Consider the following 25,534-nt stretch of genomic DNA (forward strand, 5'->3'; position numbering starts at 1 on the left):
CTCAACTTCCCTTTCTTGCCGAATCTCATAACACCCTTCATGGGTGACACCTTCAAGAACACCCAATCGCCAACCTGAAATTCCAAGCGTCGACGTCGATTGTCCGCATATGACTTCTGCAGACTCTGGGCTGCCAGTAATCTTTCCTGAATAAGCTTCACCTTATCGATAGCCTGCTGAACCATATCTGGTCCTATCAGCTTAGTCTCGCCAACATCAAACCAGCCTATAGGGGATCTGCACTTCCTGCCATACAGGGCTTCGTACGGTGCCATCTGAATGCTAGAGTGGTAACTGTTATTATAAGCAAACTCGATAAGTGGCAAGTGATCATCCCAGCTGCCCCTAAAATCAATGACACAGGCCCGAAACATATCCTGTAGCGTCTGGATGGTACGCTCAGCCTGCCCGTCAGTCTGAGGATGAAATGCGGTGCTGAGACTCACCTGCGTCCCCAATCCCTCCTGGAAGGATCTCCAGAAATTAGCCGTAAACTGGGCCCCTCTATCCGAGATAATCGTTGTGGGAACCCCATGAAGTCTCACTATCTCCTTAAGATACAATCGCGCATAATCCTCAGCTGAGTACGTAGTACTGACTGGAAGAAAATGGGCTGATTTTGTCAATCTATCAACAATAACCCATATAGAGTCATACTTCCGCGGGGTGCGAGGGAAACCTGTGACGAAATCCATATTAATTACCTCCCATTTCCAGGTTGGAATTTCCATCTCCTGCAATAGCCCTCCAGGTTTCTGGTGCTCTATCTTGACCTGCTGGCAATTCGGACACTGAGCCACGAATTCTGCTATGTCCTTTTTCATACCATCCCACCAGTACAAACACCTAAGATCATGATACATTTTTGTCGATCCCGGGTGAATAGAATAACGAGCACAGTGTGCTTCCCTCATTACCTGCTGCCGTAACCCTGCAACCTCAGGTACACATAATCTGTCTCTGTATCGTAGTACTCCATCGGCTGACATCTTAAATGGGGTCTCCTCCTTCTGAAGTGTTGTATCTCTATAATGTACCAGAACAGGGTCCTCATATTGACGCTTGTTTACCTCTTCTACAATAGAGGGCTCAGCAACACCTCGCACCAAAACGCTACCATTATCAGAATCAGCCAAACGAACTCCAAGACTAGCTAGCTGATGAATCTCACGGACTACCCCTATCTTTCCTGGCTGTACGCTTGCTAAAATAGCCATAGATTTACGGCTGAGTGCATATGCTACAACATTAGCCTTCCCTGGGTGATATAGAATATCGACATCATAATCTTTCAGCAACTCCAGCCATCTCCTTTGCCACAAATTCAGCTCCTTCTGCTTAAAGATATACTGGAGACTTTTATGATCTGTATAAATATCAACATGCACGCCATATAGGTAATGTCTCCATATCTTCAAGGCATGTATCACTGCTGCCAACTCCAGGTCATGTGTAGGATAATTTCTTTCATGTTTCCTGAGTTGTCGGGAGGCATAGGCTATAACTCTGCCGTGCTGCATCAACACGCAACCCAACCCAACACCGGAAGCATCACAATAAACAACATAGCCATTTGGCCCTTCAGGAAGAGTTAGGACTGGAGCTGTAGTCAACTTATCTTTCAATAATTGGAAACTCCGTTCACAAGCATCGGTCCACTGGAATTTAGCTGCTTTCTGTGTTAGCCTTGTTAAAGGCGCTGAAATAGAAGCAAAATTTTCTACAAATCTCCTGTAATACCCTGCCAGCCCCAGAAAGCTACGTACCTCAGTAGGCGTCATCGGTCTAGGCCAAGTTTTGACGGCCTCAATTTTCTGCGAGTCTACCCGAATACCATCTGCTCCAACAAAATGCCCCAGAAATGCTACTGAAGTCAATCAGCATTCACATTTAGAAAACTTAGCATATAATTTCTGGTGCTGGAGTATCCTGAGTACTGTCCTCAAGTGATCTGGATGCTCTTCCTCCGATCGTGAATAGACCAGAATATCATCAATGAATACAATCACGAATAAGTTAAGGAATGGCTTAAACACCCTGTTTATCAAATCCATAAATACTGCTGGAACATTGGTCAGTCCAAAGGACATCACTTTAAACTCGTAATGCCCGTATCGGGTCCTGAATGCAGTCTTCGGAATATCTGCTTCCCTTACCCGCACCTGGTGATAACCTGATCGCAAGTCTATCTTTGAGAAACATTTAGCACCCTGCAACTGGTCAAATAAATCATCAATCCTGGGGAGGGGATATCTGTTCTTTATGGTGACTTTGTTCAGCTACCTATAATCAATGCACATCCGCAGCGACCCATCCTCCTTTCGTACAAATAATACCGGTGCGCCCTATGGTGATGTACTGGGCCTAATAAAGCCTTTTTCTAGCAAGTCTCTCAGTTGCTCCTTCAATTCTTTTAATTCTGCGGGTGCCATTCGGTAAGGAGGAATAGATATGGGTCGAGTGTCTGGCAATACATCTATAGTGAACTCTATCTCACGTTCAGGAGGAAGGCCTGGAAGTTCATCTGGGAATACACCTGGAAATTCATTAACTACTGGGACAGATTGAACAGTCGGTGCTTCTGCTTTCAAGTCATGCACACGAACCAGATGATAAATATAGCCCTTTCTAACCATTTTCCTTGCCTTGAGGTATGAAATAAACTTACCCCTCGGCGATGCTGTATTCCCCCTCCATTCTATAATTGGTTCCCCGGGAACTGAAACCGAACTACCTTGCCTCTGCAATCAACGTTAGCATAGTAGGAAGCCAACCAATCCATCCACATAATAGCATCAAACTCAGTCATATCTAGCTCTATCAAATCTGCTTTGGTACAGCAATTACATATGACTACCGAACAATCTTTATAGACTAGTTTTGCTAAGACAAAATCCTCTACTGGTGTAGCCACCTCAAATGGTTCTATAGATTCAGATTTTATCCCAATTTTACTAGCAACAAAAGGGGAAATATATGATAATGTGGAGCCTGGATCTATCAATGCATAAACGTCTCGGGAGAAAATCGATAGTATACCTGTGACCACATTTGGCGACGCTTCCTGATCCTGCCTGCTGGCTAAAGCATATAGGCGGTTTGAAGGACTGCCAGAACTGGAATCCCCTCCACGGCCTCTGCCACGGCCTGCTGGTGTCGGAATACCTTGCCCCATAGGGCGCATAGCAACTGAAGAAGAAGAAGAACCCGTAATAGACCTCTTAGGCTAAGCTGGGCCACCTGTACCACCTCCAAATCGACACTCCCTCATAGTATGGCCCTGACGGCCACAAGTGAATCAAGCACCAGTCATGAAACGGCATTCCCCTGGATGGCGTCTGCCACATCGAGGACACGGGGGTATAAGTGGTCTCATCTAGCCTGAATTCCTGTGCATCTGGAACCCTGAAGTCATGGAGCTTTGACCGGCTCCTGAATACCCCGTGCTATCAAACCTCCTACCAGTAAATCGTGAAGGTGCACTCCGTGCCGGCTGGGAAGGATATCTACTATACTGCTGTTGGGGCTGCCTGCCCCGAAAGTCGCCAGAAGAGTACCCCGCTGATCTAGCCCTCTTATGCTGACCCCTTTCCTGCTCCCTATCAAATCGGCGCCATCTCTGTCGATCATCAACCCCCTGTGCATATGCCTGCACTCGGCCGATATCTATACCGGGCTGGGAAGCCATTGCCATACAATTATCAATCAAGTAATTATCCAGCCCCATTATGTAACGATGTACCCTATCTGCCATGTCAGCTACCATAGCGGGCGCGTACCTAGCCAGTGAATCAAACTCGAGGCTATAATCTCGAACACTTCTACCATTCTGCTTCAGGTGTATAAATCTGTCAACTCTGGCTCGCCTCATCTCTGGAGGTAGGAAATGGCCCAGAAAAGCCTCTACGAACTCGTCCCATACTGCTGGTGGAGCATCCTCACCCCTGGCCAACTCCCAGGACTCATACCAATTTACTGCTATATCACGCAACTGATATGAAGCTAATTCAACCGACTCAGTTTCGAAAGCCTTAGTCACCCGCAACGTACGCAGCATCTGTCGAATAAACTCCCGTGGATCCTCTGCGGCCTTTGACCCATAGAACTCTGGGGGTTTACAAGTCAGAAAATCACGGACCCTCAAACTGTCATGTCTATCCGCATAACCACCTTCTGACCCGCGTCTGCGAGCCTGTCCCGATACCAACCTGGTCAATAACTGTACTGCGTCACGCATAGCCCTATCTTCCGCCCCTGGCTGGGGAGCTGGAGCCTCAGGAGCTGGTGGTAATTCTGTCTCCTGATCCGCAACTGCTGCTGCCCTAGGCTCCTCTGATAATGATGGTGTAGCGGAGCTCGCTGACTGAAGCCTAATCTCAGGCACATATTGGGAATAAGCTCTAGTGACCCTCCGGGTCCCACTGGTCTCTCCAACTACCGCCTTGCCCTTCTGGGCGGCCGTTGCATTCTTTGGAGGCATCGCTGTAAACATAACAATCTGTTAGGGAAAGATTTATCCTGATAATACAGCTCTATCGCACGATCTAGAATGAGAAGGAAAGATGACATCCTAAATGTCCTGTAGCTTCCAGTTTATAAATGTGGTGCACAACACATCGATAAACAAGACTCTACTCGACACGGTCTGTAGACACTCCGAGGATTGAACCGCTCTGATACCACTTCTGTCACGACCCAACCCCGTAGGCCGTGACTAGTGCCCGAGTTGGACACTCATATTATCTGTTAACTGTAGTCATTTGCAATTAGCATATCATGATCTCATTTGTACATAAAAAGGGTAGGACATTATTTTAAAGCTGTCAAGTTTTGTATGTCTTAGACACCTGTCTTCTGAGGAGTTGCACTTTTTAAACAACAACATATATATATATATATTCCTACGCAAGCCGAAAAGGCTGCCACGATATACAAAATAATAAACATACATATATATGCAAGCCGACAAGGCTGCCATTACGAATGGGTACGCCCCAAACATAAGTCATAGACATAAAACGCATCAACAACTACAAACAGACCCACCCCGATGTCCACAGACCTCTAAGAGTAATGACCGTATCATATGGCGGGACAGGGCCCCGCCGTACCCAAACCAACACATATGAATACAACATAAGGGAGTTATACCACAAGCTAGGCTCCGGAACAAGGGAGCAGTCCAAAATAGCTGAATAGGTATCCTAAGCTGGCGGATCTCCGAAACGAGTGTCTGTACCTGCGGGCATGAACGCAGCCCCCCGAAGAAAGGGGGTCAGTACGAAATATGTACTAAGCATGTAAAGCTTGAAACATAGTAATAGACTTATATTGAGACAAGGTATGTAGGATTCAATGCAACAACCAGAATTTCATAAAACTTGCCTTTGAACATATTTCATCTGTGTCATTCTCATATCAATGTCATTATAGCGTTTCGTAATCAAAGCGGCATAATTATTCAGTATATAACATATATAACGTGTCCTGGCCCTTTAATGAGGGGCTCGGTATTTATAATCATAGCATCATAAACATAAACATGTACGTGTCCCGGCCCTTTAATGAGGGACTCGGTAATAAGGAATATATATATGCCCTCCTGGCCACCATCTCCATATCATCATATCATCATATCGTCATATCATCATCATATCATTATATATATATATAACGTGTCCCGGCCCTTTAATGAGGAACTCGGTGAATAATATAGTAAACATGCGCACGAGAACGTGTCCTGGCCCGGGACTCAGTGAAGGATATAGCGGTAAGCACGAGTAGAATAAATAGCAACCACATATATGCAATTAATTCTTTGAGACTCAATGGAGAAGCACTAACCAGCTCTAAAGTGTCAAAATAATATTCATATTCAGTTCTTTTTAAGTCTCATTACAAACTATAACAAGAAACGTTTCAGATTTCGTGTACATGTACCAACTTAACATGGTGTAGCTTTTGAAAGTCAAGTATGCCTCTATTTGTGCAATTCTTTAAGAGTAGGAACTTCTATACATCATTCATTAGTCAATCATATAGTAGGCTTGTGAGAATAGCATTAAGGAAATATAGAATCATAAGTCATGCATGGAACTAGAGAGTAGAATTTACCCCAAGGTTCATATCGTTTCATACTTACGTCTAGGACATGCCAAAAGAAAGAAGGAATAGGCTTTACATACCTTTAGCGTTTAGGTGTATTCTAACTTGTACTTTCTGCCCAAAAACACTTATCCTATATCAAGATATGAAGAACTACAATTAGTCTACAGGGGAATTCAATACGTATTTTGACGCTCACAATTCCTTTCTAACATTTAAACGACGTTTCGTTCGCATTCAAACCAACTAGCGTTACAAGCTAACATTGCTAATCGTTCTTTCATATATTAATCAAAACTTGTTTAAACATGACTTAGGGAGCTTGGGCAGTCCATACACCATTCAAAACTGTTTCATACACACGGCTAAACAACACACATAGCATTTCCATTCTCACTTAGCAATTTTCCAGTTTTAACTTGCAACAACAACACGTTTAATGACATTACTTTCATGATTCTTGGAACTGTTTTAACATCATTTTCATTCTTACAACAGCCCACCATCATTTCAGTTTCAACTTGAATCAATGCACTTTACTTTCACTAAACGTTTGCAACAAGAATCAACATTCAACACACACAAATTCACTCCTAACATCAAAATTGTCCACGGTTTTGGACTGCCTATACACTTCAACATATTTCATTTCATTAACACCTCAATTCACATATTCAACATGCATACAATACACCACAATGTCCATAACAACAACAATCCAAATGTGACACAAAAGAATCCCTAAATCTCCCCTAAAACAGTCCCTTTTTCACGGCTACAACACCCATCCCACAATTTCATGATTTTTATCCGTTTATCCAACTACAATACATTCAATCCATTTCTAATACATGTTCAAGAAGATAAAGCATGACTTCATTAGAACCTTCAACACACGACTCATTTTCATTTCAACAAAAACAGTCCAATATCCAACATGCAACATCACAACCAAACTTCTACAATCTTTGTTCATTTACCTATGTTGGTACATATTCAATTCATCAACAATACATGCAAAATGAAATCAATCATGACTTCACCTGACTCACGGCTCACTCTCTACTTCAACTACAACAACAATCCAACAACAACATGCATGAACTATACATTCAAATCATCATACAATACAAGAACACTAAGCATTCTTACCTTACAATCTTGCTCTTCACTTTGGTCGAATTTTCCACTCTATTGAGGTGCTACACCTTCTTGTTTCTTTTCAACAACCAATACACATTCTTGTACACTAGATGAGGAGTAAAATTTGGTGGAGAAAACTGAAATTTGGAGCAAGTTTTTGACCCTTCTCTCTCGGCTAGCTCTAGCCGAGAGACTCTCCCTCTCTATCACTATATCTCTCTCTTGAAGTGTTGAAATGATTTTGTAAAGGTGGAGTGAATCAGATTTTTTTGTATATGTATTCAGTCCATGCTTTGGACAAGTGTACCACACTAACTTGGGTCAATAATTCTTTGACTATCCCACTATAGTGCACGGCCAAACATGGCTTAAAAGTGGACTGATTTTTGTCTTTCCAATCCCACTTATTAATACAATTATGGTTAGTTTAATCCTAATTTTTCCATTAATACTTCCATGCCAAACGAAATTTTAGGTAAATTGTGACTTGAAACGAAACCGGAAGTTAAAATCTCTACTTCGTATCTTAAGATAGTCTTGTCTTTAACTTGTCGCGTTTATTTTAAGACGTCTCAATGTATGAAAATATGGGATGTAACACTTTCATTGTCATCAATCACTTTCTTCTATCATTACCAACCTTCCGCTGAAATCAGGGGTTAGTATAAGGAATCTCATTTCCGATGGCTTAGCTCTATCGCACGATCTTAGAGATGAAAGAAGGTCATTTATTCCTAAAATGTTCGCAGCTTCCTATTTATAAGTGTGGCGCGCAACACACCCATAACCAAGACTCTACTAGACACGTCTCGTAGACACACCCTAGGACTGAACCTGGCTCTGATACCACTTTTGTCACGACCCGGCTAGGGGGCCGCGACGAGCACCCGGTGCTACCCCACCCGGGCACCCTCTTATCGTACATAACATAACATCTAGGTGAACCATAAGTCAATTCGTGCTTTTTCTTTTATCGTTAACCATATTGATCCCATTAGACGACCAACATCATTTAACATATCATAGGCATCTATACCACATCATAAGTACAAGGCCGACGAGGCCAACAAAAGATATACAAAACATGGGTCGACATGGCCGAACATCTCTACCCACGTACACATGACAACGAGCCTCTAAGAGTATGACATATGACATTAGCGGGACAGGACCCCGCTATGCCCATATTTATATACACAAAATAATGAGTACCCAAAAGATATGGCTCCGAAGGAAATAGAGCTCTCTATGTAATCTCCGAATAGGCCGCTATGGATCAAGTCTGTCTCCCTGTGCACCTGCGGGCATGACGCAGCGTCCACAAACAAAAGGATGTCAGTACGAAGAATGTACTGAGTATGTAAAGCATGATCAACATCGATATATACGAAAGCATAATACATAACAGAAGAAATAGCGTAGGAGGGGAGACAATAATGTCATCGTCATGGCACTTACTTACCTTTCGTAGGACTTTCCATTTTTCATACGTATTTGTACACCTACGTCATCATCCGTATTCCATAATAGTACTCGTACCATACTTGTGCTCATATTCATATACATGTCCTTATTCGTATACATAGTCTTTTCACATTCATATTCATATTATATACATAGCCATACACTTATATACATACATAGCGTGCCCGACCATAAGGTTCGGTGTTTCATACGTACTTAGCCAACCAAGGCTCAATGTTATTTCTACCTGGCCCTACCAAGGCTTCAGGGTTATCCGTACCATCTGCAGACGTGCGCGCGCATTTCGTAATCGTATACATACTTCATACATATTCATATACATATATTCTACCCGGCGTTATAAGCTCGGGGTTCATTATAGCCCTTCATAGGAACATATAAGTATAATAGCCCGTAGGCACCTTTAGCATCATTATTGATATAATTATCATTACTATCATCATCATTATCGTTACTTCTATATCATAGACTTACTCGTCATATGAGGGGCGTAGTACAATCGTAGTACATGTTAAGGATCGTGAGCTTATGAGCTCAGAGTGTCAATCACCTGAATACAACATACTCATATAGAGGAATTAGAAATTTGGCCAAGAACCATGCCTTATGAAAGAAGGGTTAGCCTTACATACCTTTTCGTTGAACTATTCTACACTTGCACGTTCCTTTCCAATGCTAGCGTTTATACCTTCATTAATATCATAACAATGGCCATTAGTCATTTACATTATCCACATTGTCTAGATTCCTCAATTTGCCTCTAATTCACCCACATTCATGGTCATAACACCCAACTTCGTCCATTCGTCCAAAGTGTCTAGTTCATGATCTTAATACCATTTATAATACATTCATATCGTAACACAACAACATTCCTAATTCAATTCAAACTATTCCTCAAAAGTCACTATTCACCATTCATGACCTAGTTGACCACATTTTCTACAATCCATGTATTTTAATTCTCCAATACCTTAAACATCTTGAAAAAATCATGAATCTTACCTTAGAAGTTGTAGGAACAAGCTTTGGTTGATAATACTCCTCTTTGAGCAAAACCCTAGTTTTTCTCCATTTGGATTTCTTGACTTGGATGATTCTTGATGATTCCCTTATCCTTGATTCACTTGTCTTAATGTTATTGATGGCTTATAATCCTTGAAAACTCATATAATAAATGTAGAGAGAAGTTTTAGAGAGAAGTGGTGTAATGTGGAAATGAAATAAGACAAGTCTTGATCCTCATATTTAATGAATTGAAAAATCTGTGTTTTGGTGAACAGTGGTCGTCCATGGAGGTTTACGGTCCGTATTTCAGTTTACAGACCGTCCCTCGTGGTCGTTTTTAAGCTTAAGCAGGACCAGAAACTCAAGTCTGCATGCATGGTGATTTACGACCTTGGTTTACGGGCCGTAAATCACTTTACGGCCCGTCCACCAGGTCGTATTTAACCATTTCCTCGGCTGGCAGAAAGTTGAAGCTTTTGCATGGCAGTTTACGGACCGTATAGCAATTTACGGTCCGTATTTTGTAATACGACCACTGGGCAGTTGCAATTCTGCAACTTCCCATATTTCTTAAACTTCTCATTTTAATCACCCCCGTCCATGCACACGCATTGCTCACCTGGTATCTCATCTTAACTTAGCCAACTTCCTCGTCTCACATCGGATACTTTCGAAATCTCGCCTAAGGTCATCAAACGTCGTTTCTTGCTCATAGACATCGTGTACTCATATTCATCACTAGTTCATTCTCTTGCGTACCAAAGAAAAATTTTCCGAGGTGTAACATTTATGTGCATATGGTTCCGCACTACTCTGTTCGTGCAAGCCTCAGTATGTGCTTCACTGCGCCCCGGACCAGGTTCTGTTATCGTACGTCTTCCTCTGCACTGTTCACCGCGTCCCTCTCCCTTGCGGGCCGGGTTCTGTTATATGTACACTTGTATATGATGATATGGGGATGGCGGCCAGGATGGCATATGATGATTCTGTTCACCGCGTCCCGCAATATAGGGCCGGGATCTGTTATATATATATATATGATATACGATTTCGACATGCATTGACGATTCTGTTCACCGCGTCCCTCACTAAAGGGTCGGGATCTGTTACATGCATATATGATATATGATATCGGCATATATGATGACTCCATTCACCGCGTCCCTCACTAAAGGGTCGGGATCTGTTATATCTGTATATGATATATGATGTAGGCATACATGATGACTCCATCCACCGCGTCCCTCACTAAAGCGCCGGGATCTGTTATATGTATATGTATATGATGACATATGATGTCGGCACGCATGGTCTGTGTTAGGAAAGTAAGTATTTTGGCACTCTGGACGGTTTACTTATTTTCTGTACTTCTTCTGACATATGACATCGGTATGCATGATTTGTGTCCGGAAAAGTTAGCATTTTGGTAGTCTGAATAATGTACTTACTTTTGTCCGGTTTGTTTCGATTTTGGTTCTGTTTTCTGTATTCCATACTTTACATACTCAGTACATATTCCGTACTGACCCCTCTTCTTCGGGGGTTGCATTTCATGCCACGTAGCTACACCCAGATGAGTAGCAGACTTTGCTAGAAGGTGTTCCAGCGGGATTGGCGAGCTCCACTTCCTTTTGGAGTGTTGCCGAGTCTGAGTTTATATGTTATGATTTCTGAGTGATGATTAGAGACTTTGCAGACAGCGTCGTGGGTATAGAATGTCGGTATTGTAAGTGGCTCCATCAACCGATGTGTCATTCTGTGTTATGTGATAAGTTCCATATGATTACAAATTTTGTTTGAATTGAGAATACAAAAAAGAATATTTCTGAAGGCTCTCATTATGTATTTCATTTTATTTGATTTGAAAGTCCAAAAAGATTATGTATGTAATAAGAGTCAGTGGGTTCGCTCGACTCCGAATGTGGGGTCGGGTGCCCATCACACCCTAGCAGGGTTAGGGTGTGACAGCTATGCCCATAATTATGTACACAAAATAATAAGTACCCAAAAGCTATGGCTCCGAATGAAATGGAGCTTTGCTATGTAGTCTTTCAGAGTATAGCTATGGATCGAGCCTGTCTCCCTGTGGGCATGACGCAGCGTCCACAAACAAAAAGACGTCAGTACGAAGAATGTACTGAGTATGTAAAGCATGATCAATATCAATATAGAAACATAATGAACAACATGAATAATATCACAAGATGGGGGATGGTAATATCATCGTCATAGGAACTTACTTGCCTTTCATAGGACTTTTCATTTCTAATGCATATTCGTGTACTTACATCCGTAATCGTATATGTTCCATATTTGTACTCGTATTCTTATACATACCCTTATTCACATTCATATCGTATCATGTTCGTATTCATACTCGTATCCATATCATATACATAATCATATTATATACATAGCATTTACATAGCATACCCGACCATGCAAGATCGGTGTTTCATACATACTTGGCCAACCAAGGCTCAAGGTTACTCATACCTAGCCCTACCAAGGCTTCAGGGTTACATCTACCTGGCCCTACCAAGGCGTCAGGGTTATCCGTACCATCTGCAGAGGTGTTCGCGCATTTCGTAATCATATACATACTTATTTACATATCTTTCCCGGCCTCATAAGCTCGGGGTTCCATAATAGTCATACATAGATATATACACATAATAGCTCATAATCATCTTTACTATTAGCATCATTATCATAATCGTCATCGTCATCATTATTACCATTATCACTATTATCGTCATTCATCTCATCTACCTCAATAGGCCTACTCGTCATACGAGGAACTTAGTACAATCATGGCGTATCAAGAATCGTGAGCTTACTAGCTCGGAAGATCAAATCCTTTGAAGGATATCATAGTCTCATAGAAGATTTAGACGTTTGGCCAAAGAATCATGCCTTATGAAAGAAGGGCTAGCCTTACATACCTTTCCGTGCAACTATTCTATCACTTGTACGTTCTCCTTCAAGGCTCACGTTCTACCTTTATTGAAGTGTGTACTCATATTAAAATCGATAATTAGCATACATGAATGAAACTAGAGAAAATCGGACATCATCTCGTTTATTCATACGACGTTCCTCCATAACGTATATCAACTCCCAAACGTCAATAATACATTCACAATACCATAATAATACTCATTATTCATCCACATTATCCACATTTCTAGACTTACTTTCAATTATCCATATCCATGGCTATAACACACGACTATGTCCATTCACGTACATTGCTCATCTCATGTTCTCAACATCATTTATAACATATTTACATCACAATACATCAAGACTCATAACTCAATTCAAACTATTTATCAAAATGACACTATTCCACATTCATGACCCATTTTTCTATACCCTTCTACAGTCCAAGTATTTCGACTCTCAAATACCTTAAACAACATAGAAATGCCACGAATCGTACCTTAGATATCATAGGAAAAAACCTTAGTTGATAATACTCCACTTGAGCAAAAATCCTAGTTCATCTCCAATGAGATTTCTTGACTTGTATGATATTTAATGGGTTTTATTACACTTGATTCACTTGGTTTATGTTGTTGATCACAAAATATCCTTGAATTCTTGTGGAATATATGTAGAGAGATGTTTTAGAGAGAAGGGGTGTGATGTAGAAGTGAAATGAAATAAACCTTGGTCCCTTTATTTAATGAGCAAAATCTGTCACGACCATATATACGGACCAACATACGGTCCGTATAATTTATACGGTCCGTATGTTTGGCCGTATATTTGGTCCAAAAACGTTTTCCTTTCTGGGCTGATTATACGGTCCTAAACATACGGACCGTATAATTTATACGACCAGTATGTTTGGCCGTATAACCCCCAATGGTTTCGAAGTTCGTTTCGTCGATTCGTTTGATCTCCAATCTTTATGGAACCTTCTTAACACTTGTTCAACACTTCAATACCAATCTAAGGGACATTATCGCTCCCCTCCAAGACATCATTAGGTCCTCGTTAACTCATTACTCTTACTTTCTTCCCGATACCTATCGTATGGCTTGCCTTCTCTTGGCCAACTTTCTCGTCTCACATCGGATGCCTTTGAGATCTCACTTAGGGTTATCAAATTTCATTTCTTACTCATGGAAATATCGTATAATCGTACTTGCCACTAGTTCATTCATTTTTGCAACAACGAAAGATTTTTCGAGGTGTAACAGTTTCAATCTGATTATATCTAGAAGGTTCGTATATGAGTGTCCAGCTCGGGCACTAGTCATGGGTATCAGAGTAGTTCATCCTCGGAGTGTCTACATACCGTGTCTAGTAGAGTCTTGTTTATCGGTGTGTTGTGCACCACATTTATAAACAAGAAGCTATAGGACATTTAGGATGTCATCTTTGCTTCTTACTCTGGATCGTGTGATACAGCTATGTTATCAGGATAATCCCTCTCTAACGAATTGTTGTGTTTTCAGCCATGCCTCCAAAGGAAGCGATAGTTGCCTAAAAGAGCAAATCAGTAGCAGGAGATACAAGTCAGACCCGGAGAGTTACTAGGGTCCGTGCCCAGTCTATGCCTGAGATTGTAGTCCAGTTAGCGAGCTCTACTACACTGCCACCTCCAGAGAAGCTTAAAGCAGCAGCAGCTCCAGTTCAGGGGGCAGCACCACCGCCAGCTCCCGAGGTCCCAGCACCTAAGCCTCCAGCTCCTCAGCCAGGGGTGGAGGATAGGGCCATGAGAGATGCAGTTCAGTTGCCGACCAGATTAGTGGCGGGGCAGGCTCGCAGGATTGGACTAAGAATTAACCATGCGGATAGATCTGATAGTTTGAGGGTTTGTGACTTCTTAAGTTGTAATCCTCTAGAGTTTTTTGGGTCAAAGCCCGAGGATGATCCACAGGAGTTTATTCGGGAGATGCAGCGTACATTGAGGATAATCAAGGCTTCTGAGACTGAGTCTATTGAGTTGGCTTCGTATCGGTTGCGGGATGTAGCTCTTAATTGGTATGAGTCTGTGGAGTCATCTAGGGGCGTGGGTGCTCCTCCAGCAGTATGGGATGAGTTTGTGGAGGCCTTCCTTGGCCACTTCCTGCCTCCAGAGATGGGGCGAGCTAGAGTGGATAGGTTCTTACATTTGAGGCAGAATGGCAGGAGCGTTCGAGAGTATAGTCTTGAGTTTGATTCGTTGGCTAGATATGCGCCGACTATTGTAGCTGATATGGCAGACAGAGTGCATCATTAGGTGATGGAACTTGATCGCTATTTGATTGATGTTGTATGGCAGTGGCTCTTCAGTCGGGTATATATATTGCTCGGGTACAGTCATACGCACAGGTGGTAGAGGATCGACACAAAGGACGTTAGCCAGATAAAGATCATGTCAGAGGCCAGCATAAGGGGGCTAGATCGGCTGGTTATCCTGGTGAGTTTCGAGCCGGGAAGCCTCAGAAACATGTTAGATATTCTTTCTAGCCAGCCCAGAGTGCACCCGTACGGTTCACGGTTAGGAGATTCGATTTCACGGGGTATTCAGGAGCCGGTCAGAGCTCTAAGGCTTTAGGTTCACAGATGAATAGGGGTTCGAGTCAGTCGAGGCCACCTTTGCCTCGGTGTTCTCGGTGTGGTAGGCTCCATTTTGGGGAAAGTCATTTTACTACAGGTGCTTGTTTTTCTTGTGGTTGGCAAGGCCATGTGATGAGAGAGTGTCCTTATGGAGGTGGTACAGGTGGTATGGCTTAGCTTACTATATCAGTTGCTGGTTCATCTTCTTCTGTAACTATGCACCCTATGGGGTAGGGTATTCAGACACCAGCAGGCCGTAGTAGAGGTCGTGGCGGAGCTTCCAGTTCTAGCGGTCCTTCGAACCGCATAAATGCTTTGGCTAGTCGGAAGGATCAGGAGGCTTCACTGAATGGTTATAGGTATATTATCAATTTTCTCCCGGGACGTATATGCATTGATAGATCTAGGTTCCACCTTATCATGTATATCCCCCTTTGTTGCTAGTAGAATCGGAATTGAACCTGAGTTGATAGAACCATTTGAGGTAGCTACACCTGTAGGAGATTCTATCATAGCTAAGCAAGTATATAAAAATTGTTCGGTGGTTATATATAGTCGTCATACCATAACAGATTTGATAGAGTTAGACATGACCGAGTTTGATGTTATTATGGGTATGGACTGGTTGGCTCCTTATTATGCGAATGTTGATTGTAGAGAAAAGATAGTTCGATTTCAGTTTCCAGGGGAGCCGATTATAGAGTGCAGAGGGAATACAGCATCGCCGAGGGGTAAGTTTATTTCATACCTCAAGGCAAGGAATATGGTAAAAAAGGCCATATTTATCATCTAGTCCGAGTGCATGATATGAAAGCAGATGTACTGGCTCTTCAATCAGTCCCGGTTACTAATGAATTCCCAGATGTATTCCCAGATGTACTTCCAGGTCTTCCTCCTGGATGGAAGATTGAGTTAACTATAGATGTTGTCACGACCCAACCCCGTAGGCCGCGACTAGTGTCCGTGCTGGACACCCAACGTACCCAATACCCCAAACCAGCATATTAGCAGAAAACATCAAGATGAAAGTTAGTTGGTGCTATTAAATATCACAGATGAACAGATTTTGTACGTGGAAGCCGATAAGGCCATCACAAATCATAACAACCCAAAACATATACAGAACCCACATGTATGTCTACAGACCTCTACAGAACATAACAGAATCATAAGACGGGACAGGGCCCCGTCATACCCCTGAATAGCATACATATATATACAACAACAGCAGACTGTACCAAGGTATAGGCTCTGGACAAAAGAGCGCTCCAGAATAGCAGATTAGATGTCCTAAACAGGCGGGTCAGCAAATCTGTCGTTAGTACCTGCGCGGCATGAAAACGCAGCCCCCGAAGAAAGAGGGTCAGTACGAAATATTTACTGAGTATGTAAAGCACGGAACGTAGTAAACAAAGTCATAATCGAAGCAGAAGATACAGAAAATGAACGGAATATCCAAATTAGCAAAAATGCTGATCATAAAGCATAAGTAGTATTTGCAGAAAACGTATGTCATACCTGGTCCCATTACGGAACAAAATCATAACCGAAACAGCACGTACAGAAAAGTGAGTGTGATATACAGAGTATCAAATGCATATTTTCAAAACATGAAGAGTGTGTATAGAAACATATGTCATATCATATCCGGCCCCTGCCAAGGGACTCGGCAGACAGAACGTGGCCACCCCCCGACGCTGGTGCCACAACATATAAGGATCAGAAAAGGGGAATGACCCCGTAACATAGCATAACATATCAAATGGCCATATCAGATCATATCATATCATATCAGAATAGTGTACATGGCACAGCATACTCCACAACCCATGTACATGTATACCTGCCCCCTCACATCGAGGCATGGCGAACAATGCAGAGGAATACGCTTGACAACATATCCTGGCCCGGGCTCAGTGTGGGAAACATTGAGGCATCCACGAATGGAGTAGTGAGAAACTAAATGCAATGAAAATACCATATATATTTCCAGAGACTCAATGAAGCATATCGAATGACAGATCAAATCAATGAAATCGAACGGAGTCATAGTAAGTGAAATTCGAATGTCAAAATGGGTTACGGAACTTTCTGAGATCGTTCCCAAGTTTCAAAACAATTAATAAGGCTTAATGAAATATTAAAACAATTTTTATTTAGTAGTTAAAAGAGTAGTTAGAATATTTCTTAAAAAAAATGCTCGAAGACAAGTCATAAACACAAAAGGGTAAAATCGGAAATAGTGGGCCCACCTCGGGAAAAACGAAGGGGTGGGCTCAAATTACGTATTTTAAGCTTATAAAGTCACCTACGGAGGTTCTGGGGACATTCCATAATTTTCTAGACAATTTGCGGAAGTTTGCACAATTCTTTCAATAAAGCATACTTATAGGGTTCAATTCCATTGAATAAAAAAGGGGTATTTTCAAATGCAGATTCCGATGAGCAGAATACTTTCCGAGGCTCAAATCCGATCCTAGTACACCTAGGACATGCCAAAAGAAGAATCGGGATAGCCTTACATACCTTATATGCTCTTTACGCCTTTCCAAATTCAATTCCCGTTTCGCCCAAAATCTATAAATGGTCACATTTACCAAATGTTAGCCATAAGACTTTAGGACTTAAATCTTGAATCAACACTTTTCTATAGAAATTTGGGCAACATTTCCCCTATACATATAGCATCCCCGAGAATTCAACTCGGCCAAAACAATCAACAACAACCCAACAACAACACGAACAACAACAATAATCACTATAACACAATATAACATAACTAGTCATCTTTCCCACATAATGTCATAACCTTCATTCCAACTTCATATTTTCCAAATCAATATCAACATTCTCGTATTCATCACTAATCAAGATCATTACAACACAATTCGGAAGCATTTCATATCATTTCCACAAAATATTCACAAAATATACAAAATATACAAACTTTCCACCAAAGTCATAATTCATCCAAAACTTCTAATATTCAACCTACATATCCATAACATATTTCCATCTTCCAATTTCATCAACCATAATCATAATTCACATATTAACAACTTTATTTCCATAATATCACAAAATCATTCTAAAGTGACATAATCTTCTACATTCCAACTTCAACCAAAATTCAATCAACTTTCATTCCCAATATAATTTTCACCATAACCACAACTAGAGTACAACATAAAATTCAACTCATCTTATTTATACAACCTTACATACACATGCACACATGCAAACCCACTTTGTAAACTTTCTTATTTCCATAATTTCTACTTATTTCCATATACTACAACATAAACCAACCTTCAAAACATAGTAAGGAGGGATAAATTCTTACCTTTTCTCTTCAACTTCTTCACTTAACCCAAGTGTGAGATTGATGGAACAAGTGCTCTATTCTCCCAAACAATTGCACCAAGTTGTAGAGGACCCTTAATATAGTAGGAAAGCCACAAGACAATAATTTTTGGATCAAAATTTTTGAGGGGTGAAAGTGAGGAGCTAGGGCCGAAATTGCCCTTCATGTTGCTCCTCTTGTTCTTGTTTTTCTCTTTTTTTGCTTCTTGAATCATCTAATGGATAATAATACATATATGGTCCCTTATATTATTTGGCACATGGAAAATATTCATTAATTTGGTGGGCTTGGACCAGGTATGGCCGGCCACTCCCTCACTTTGGGCCTAAATTTTTCTTTTCATTTTTTTGGGCCAACCCGGTTGGTCCCGAGTTGGGCCTAGCCCACTGACCTTTCGACCTTAAAACGCCCATATCTCCTTGTACCGACGTCACCTGGGAACCCACGACCTATGGATGGAAAGCCAATTCAATTATCTACAACTTCTATTTCTTCGTATGTTTCCAAATTCCAAACTTATAATACCGATTTGTCCCCCCAAAGTCAGGTCACCCGAAAACGTTTTCTTAAAAAAACTCGTTTGGAGGACTTCCACTTTGATTTGGCCCAAGGGTCCTTCTTGAGTTGTGTTTAACTTCACATATGTGATTCATATAATTTGTCACATGTCCCCAAAAAAAAATCTTGACGTGTGGGCCCCACCTCAACTTACAATTAATCCGACGTTCAAAAATACGGGATGTAACAGATGTATTGCTAGATACTCAGCCCATATCTATTCCTCCTTATAGAATGGCACCTGCAGAGCTGAATGAATTAAAGGAGCAATTGAGAGACTTGTTAGAAAATGGCTTCATCAGGCCTAGTACATCACCTTGGGGAGCACCGGTACTATTTGTGAGAAAGAAAGATAGGTCGCTGCGGATGTGTATTGATTATAGGCAGATGAATAAAGTAACAATAAAGAACAGGTATCCCCTCCCCAAGATTGACGATCTATTTGACCAGTTGTAGGGTGCTAAGTGTTTTTCAAAGATAAACCTGTGGTCAGGTTATCATCATGTGCAGGTAAATGAGGCAGATATTCCGAAGACGACGTTCAGGACCCGATACGGGCATTATGAATTTAGAGTGATGTCTTTTGGGCTGACCAATGCTCCAGCGGTGTTTATGGATTTGATGAACCGGGTATTCAAACCATTCCTAGATACGTTCGTTATTTTAATTATTGATGGTATTCTAGTCTATTCACATTCAGAAGAGGAGCATGCAGACCATTTGTGTCATGACCCAACCCCATGGGCCATGACTAGTGCTTGAGCTGGACACTCGTATACGAACCTGTTAGATACAGTCAACTGAAACTAAGGACGGAATGGAAACTTATAAAAGCAACTATAGGTTCACAATGCCATATATCATCATAAACCTGTCTCCTGAGGAGTCACAGCTGATCAAATCATAACATAATACGCAAGCCGACAAGGCTGCCACTATATACGGGAATATCCAAAACAAACCATATCGACACAGCTGACCAAAACCTATATACAACCCATATATGTCTACAGACCACTAAGAGTGTACAAGTGAAATATGACGGGACAGGGCCCCGCCATACCCCTGGATATGCATAAGTCTACATCAAACGATCTGTACCAAGATAATCTAGGCTCCGAAACAATGGAGCTCTCCAAAAGAGCTGAGCAGAAGTCCTAAGCTGGAGGATTACCAAACCGAGTATCTGTACCTGCGGGCATGAAATGCAGCCCCCCGAAGAAAGGGGGTCAGTACGAGATATGTACTGAGTATATAAAACATGAAATACAATAAAAAGAATTATAACTAAATATAAGATTACAGGAGGCAAGTATGATAATATAAGATACCAATGCACCTATGCCTTACGAGATGAGAATCATGCATGTCTATATCATATACCATATCCGGCCCATTATGGGACTCGGTGAATGAAGTCATCATATACCACACCGACCCATCATGGGACTCGGTGCCATAATCATATCATCATATATATATATATATATATATATATATATATATATATATATATATATACATATGTACCCGGCCCTCTAGTGAGGGACTCGGTGAATAATGCAGTGAAACTGTGCACGAAAACATACCCGGCCCGGGACTCGGTGAAAGATATATTAACAGCATGCACGAGCAGGGTAGTGAGCAACCATTTGCAAACTAAATAATCATCCGAGACTCAATAGAATAAGTAGAATAAACTAATACTTGAGTATCAAGGACAACAGTCATGTCAAGTACTCCTCGAATGACACTATGGATTATATCAAATAGAACTTCAAGAAGCATAGACACGTATCAAGTCAATGTGAAATAGGTTCTGGATATCAAGAACATTAGCTATCCTAGTGTCTTTAAGAATAGGATTTTCTTTGGAGCTTATACATTCGTCGTCTGTTAGTCTCACATAGATCATGCCAAAAAGAAAGAAGGGATAGCTTTACATACCTTTGACGCTTAATCCGTGATTCGATATGTATATGCTGCCCGAAGTACCTCAACCTATATTAAGACGTTAAGAACTATAGTTAAGTTACGGAAAAGCTTAAAACGTATTCCGAAGTTAATAGCTTATTTCTAGAAAATTGGGCGGCATTTCCCTTATATTGTTCACTTCCCCCACATCCAAACCAAATATAGAAATGACCAGAATAACATCAAAAACGACACGTCCAAGTTACCACATCAAGAACTAGTCAAACAAGATCCAAGAACACCCCGAAACAGCCCAAACCGCACGCACAACACTCCAAATCAGTCCACACGTTGTACATTCAACAATAATCAACATAACGACCACGACAGAGTCAAGTTATTCCTAATGATCTATAGTGTTATACCCCGTATATTTATATGTCGAGTTATTCGCAAGAGAATTGACTCAAGATAAAGACGAAATCATTTTCGGACACGAAATAGAAAGCTTTAATTGTCAATTTTAATTAAAACGTTAATTGTTATAAATTCTATTTAGTGTAAAAATATTATTATTGGAGAGTAGGAATTAATTAATTGTGATTATATTATTACGTGGGAATTAGTAATTAAGTAAATTAATTAAAATTAATTAAACAAGTGGGCCCCACCAGATTTTTTTTTTTAAAAAAAAGAAAATAAATGATAAATATAAAATCATCAACTCATGACACATAAGGGGGGCACGTGTGGGGGCTTGGGAGCCTCACATGTTAGTCATCAAATGATTCACTAAGTATCATTCATGATAGATGAACAAGAACAAAGCAAAAGAAAGAGAATAAATAAATAAAAAAAGCTCTCGGCCATGAAGGTTTTGGCCGAGAATTGAGAAAGCGAAGAAGATAAATTGAGATTTGCAATTATTATACACGTCCAAGGATTCCAACGTGAATTGATTCTCGGAGTCGAGTTGATTAAGGTAAAATTTGATCTCTTTTTATACACATTTTGGAGGCAATATAAACTTGTATAAATTTGTAGATATGTGATGAATATAAGAAGTTGTAGATGTGGGTGTTGGAATATAAATTGAGCCGTGTAGGGGGCAGTTCTAATTAGGCATGGAAAATTTATTTTAAGTCGCGTTATAGTTGTTGTTATTATGGATTATATGGTGAAAGAATTAGAAAGTTAATGTTGAAGTTGTGTTGATATGAACATATTGTCATCCTTATTGAATTGAAAGAATTGAAGATATGGTTATGTCTATATGTTGTTGTTGGTATTTTTGTGTCAACAGGAGAACAATTGGAAATTTGGGATAGGCGAATATATAGGGAAAGTGCTGCCGAATTTTCGCTAAATCTTTAGATAATAGAAAAACCTAAATGAGAATATGTAAGCTGAAATATAGGTTCTATAAGAAACGGGCTATGGATTTGTGGACTAGAAAATATAGTTACTAACGATAACGTTACTTTTATATAAATAGGCTAAAAGAGCGACGAGGCGAAAAGGATTCACGAATAGTCACTGACAGGTATGTAAAGCCTATCCTTTCTTTATTTTGGCATGTCCTAGACGTAAGTGATGAATGGCATGAGCTTTGGGGTAATTCCTTCATAAGTTCCGAATATGATTCATGATCCTTATTCACTTCTTGATGTTAAAGCTTTTAAAGTAGTAAGCTACTGCCCTCGAGCTTTCTATATGCTGGATAGTATACGTATGTACAAGTTTCTATTCCTAAAGGCTCTATAAGGACTAATGTCCTTAACTTTCATAATGTTATATCCCGCATTTTGTACATTCAGATAATTCAAGATAATCGCGGGAAGTTAAGGACAAGGTTATATTTTGATTTTGTTTAGCACATAAGTTGTTCATGAAAGCTTTGAAGTGGAAATATTAAGAAAGGTTAGGTGTAAAAAGGGAAATACGCAAGATGACTCATAGAAATATGGAGAAAGGCTAAGGGAAAATTTGGAATTTGGAGAATAATTTTCATGAATTACAAAAAAAAAAAAAAAAAAAAAAAAAAAAGTGGGCTTGAACTTAAGGGGCCATTTGGCCGTCCAACAATAAGTGGGCCAAGGCCCATATGGGAGCAAAATAAATAAGTCCACAAGATGACTTAATTGTCATATTATTTTCATCTTCTTTCCTTAGAAAAATCAAGAAACTTGGAGAAGACCCAAGATAGAAGGCCATTCGGCCATGTTCAACCAAACAAGAACCTTGGAAAAAAATTGTTCAAAAGTTATTTTCCTACCAATTGGAAGGTCCCTAGCAAAGTGAAGTAGTCATTGGAGCAAGAAAAACATCTATTATTGCAAGCTACAAATTCTAGTCAAGTGAGAAGTTAAAGGAAAAAGGTAAGAATTAATCTTCTTTTATATGTTATGGAAGGTTGTGTATGTTGTAGTATGTAGAAATGGGTGAAATTCATGAAAATATGGATTATGTGTTGTGGCCGTGTGGTTGTGGTATGGTATGGAAGAGAATGAATCAATTTTTCTTAAGTATTTTGGTTGTTGTTGTAGTGGAATCTATGATGGAAAAATGAAAGTTTAATGATTCTAGTTGAAGTTGTAAGTGTTGGAGAGATGTTTTAGAAGCTAATGTGATTTTAATGTCACTTGTTGTATTTATGGAAGGTAATGTTGTTAATGTGTGAATTGTTAGTATAATTCATGAATTTGAAAGGAAGAAATGTGTTGTTGTTGTTCTTGTTGAATTTGGAAGGTTTCGGATGGAATGGCATGTTGGTTGGATTATTGTGGATATTGTGCGGATTGTTTAAAGCGTACTTGAATATTGTTTGAATGGTTTCGGATTAGTACGTGAATGTGTGAGAAAATATGAATTGAATATAAGTGAAACGCCGTTGAAGTTTGTAGAAAGAAATTGCTAATGTTAGTATGCGTTTTGAATCGATTGTGGATATTGTTGGAATAATTGTTGGTATTGTTGTTGATATTTTGGCCGAGTTAAATTCTCGGATTTTTTGTTGTATATTGGCCGAGTTAGATTCTCGGGGATGATGTGTTTACAGGGGAAATGCCGCCGAAATTTCGGCAGATTATAAGTGAATTTGTTTGAGAAGCTAATGCAAGTGAATGACAATGAATCTAATGATTACGTAAAATCTTCTTGAATGTAGAATAGCAAGCTTGGATAAATAAGCGTAGCTAATAAGGCGTGGTACAGGTATGTAAGGCTTATCCTTTCTTTCTTTTGGCATGTCTTAGAGCCAAATAAGGTATGATATGCACCTCGGGGTTACTCTATTCTTGGATTCCGAGTCTGCTTATGATTCTTATGCAGTATTGATATGTTTTCAAAAGAATTCTATAAGCTATTTCATATGGTTTTGATGCGTATCTATGATGTCCGAAGTTCTGTCTGATATGTTTCCGAATGGCATTCGAAAGATAATTGATATGACTAAAGTTTTGATTTTCAAATGGTAGCACGTTCGACTATTCCATTTAGTCTTTGATATATTCTGATATGTACATATGATTCCAAAATTTATATTTGATTTGATCTATACGATATCCGAAAGTTACTTGATATGATTATTGCTTCGATTTTCCAAAATGCCTTCTGAAATGCTCGTAGAAGGTTTTGTACCTCAAACGTCCATAACTTTCTCATACTAAGTCGGATTGACCCGAAACTTGTTCTGAGCCTTCAGGAGTCGGTAAGTACACTTGTCTATCGAGTCTTGATTTATGTGCATATGGTTTCGCATTATTCTGTTCGTGCAAGCCTCAGTTTGGATTTCACTGAGCCCGGGCCAGGACATGTTTTCATGCGTATTCCACTACATTGTTCACCGAGTCCCTCTCACTTGCGGGCCGGGAGACGTTATATGTATATGATGTTATGATGATATGGGGATGGTGGCCAGGATGGCATATGATGATTTATTCATCGAGACCCGCAAAAGAGGGCTGGGACACGTTATATGTATCTACCGAGTCCCTCAATAGAGGGCAGGGACACGTTATATGTATACATGATATATGATGTTGACATGCATGATTCTAACCACCGAGTCCCTCACTTGAGGGCCGGGACTGTCACGACCCAAACCCCGTGGGCCGCGACTGGTACCCTAACTGGATACCCATACGTACCTATCTGATCGAATTCGAATCATACAGATTTTTTTTTTTTTTTTTTTGTTTCAAAACAGAAGTACGGAAATAGGCCGATGCAAATACGGCACGCGCGCAACCATACGTATATATACATATATACCTGAACATACAGACATTTACAAGTAAGCCGATAAGGCTAACATACAGACGAAACCCGTAACCCACACATCTATCTACAGGCCTCTACAGACATACAGAGTCATATGACGGGACAGGGCCCCGCCGTACC

This window comes from Lycium barbarum, chromosome 9, assembly GCF_019175385.1.
Source record: "Lycium barbarum isolate Lr01 chromosome 9, ASM1917538v2, whole genome shotgun sequence".
Lineage (NCBI taxonomy): Eukaryota > Viridiplantae > Streptophyta > Magnoliopsida > Solanales > Solanaceae > Lycium > Lycium barbarum.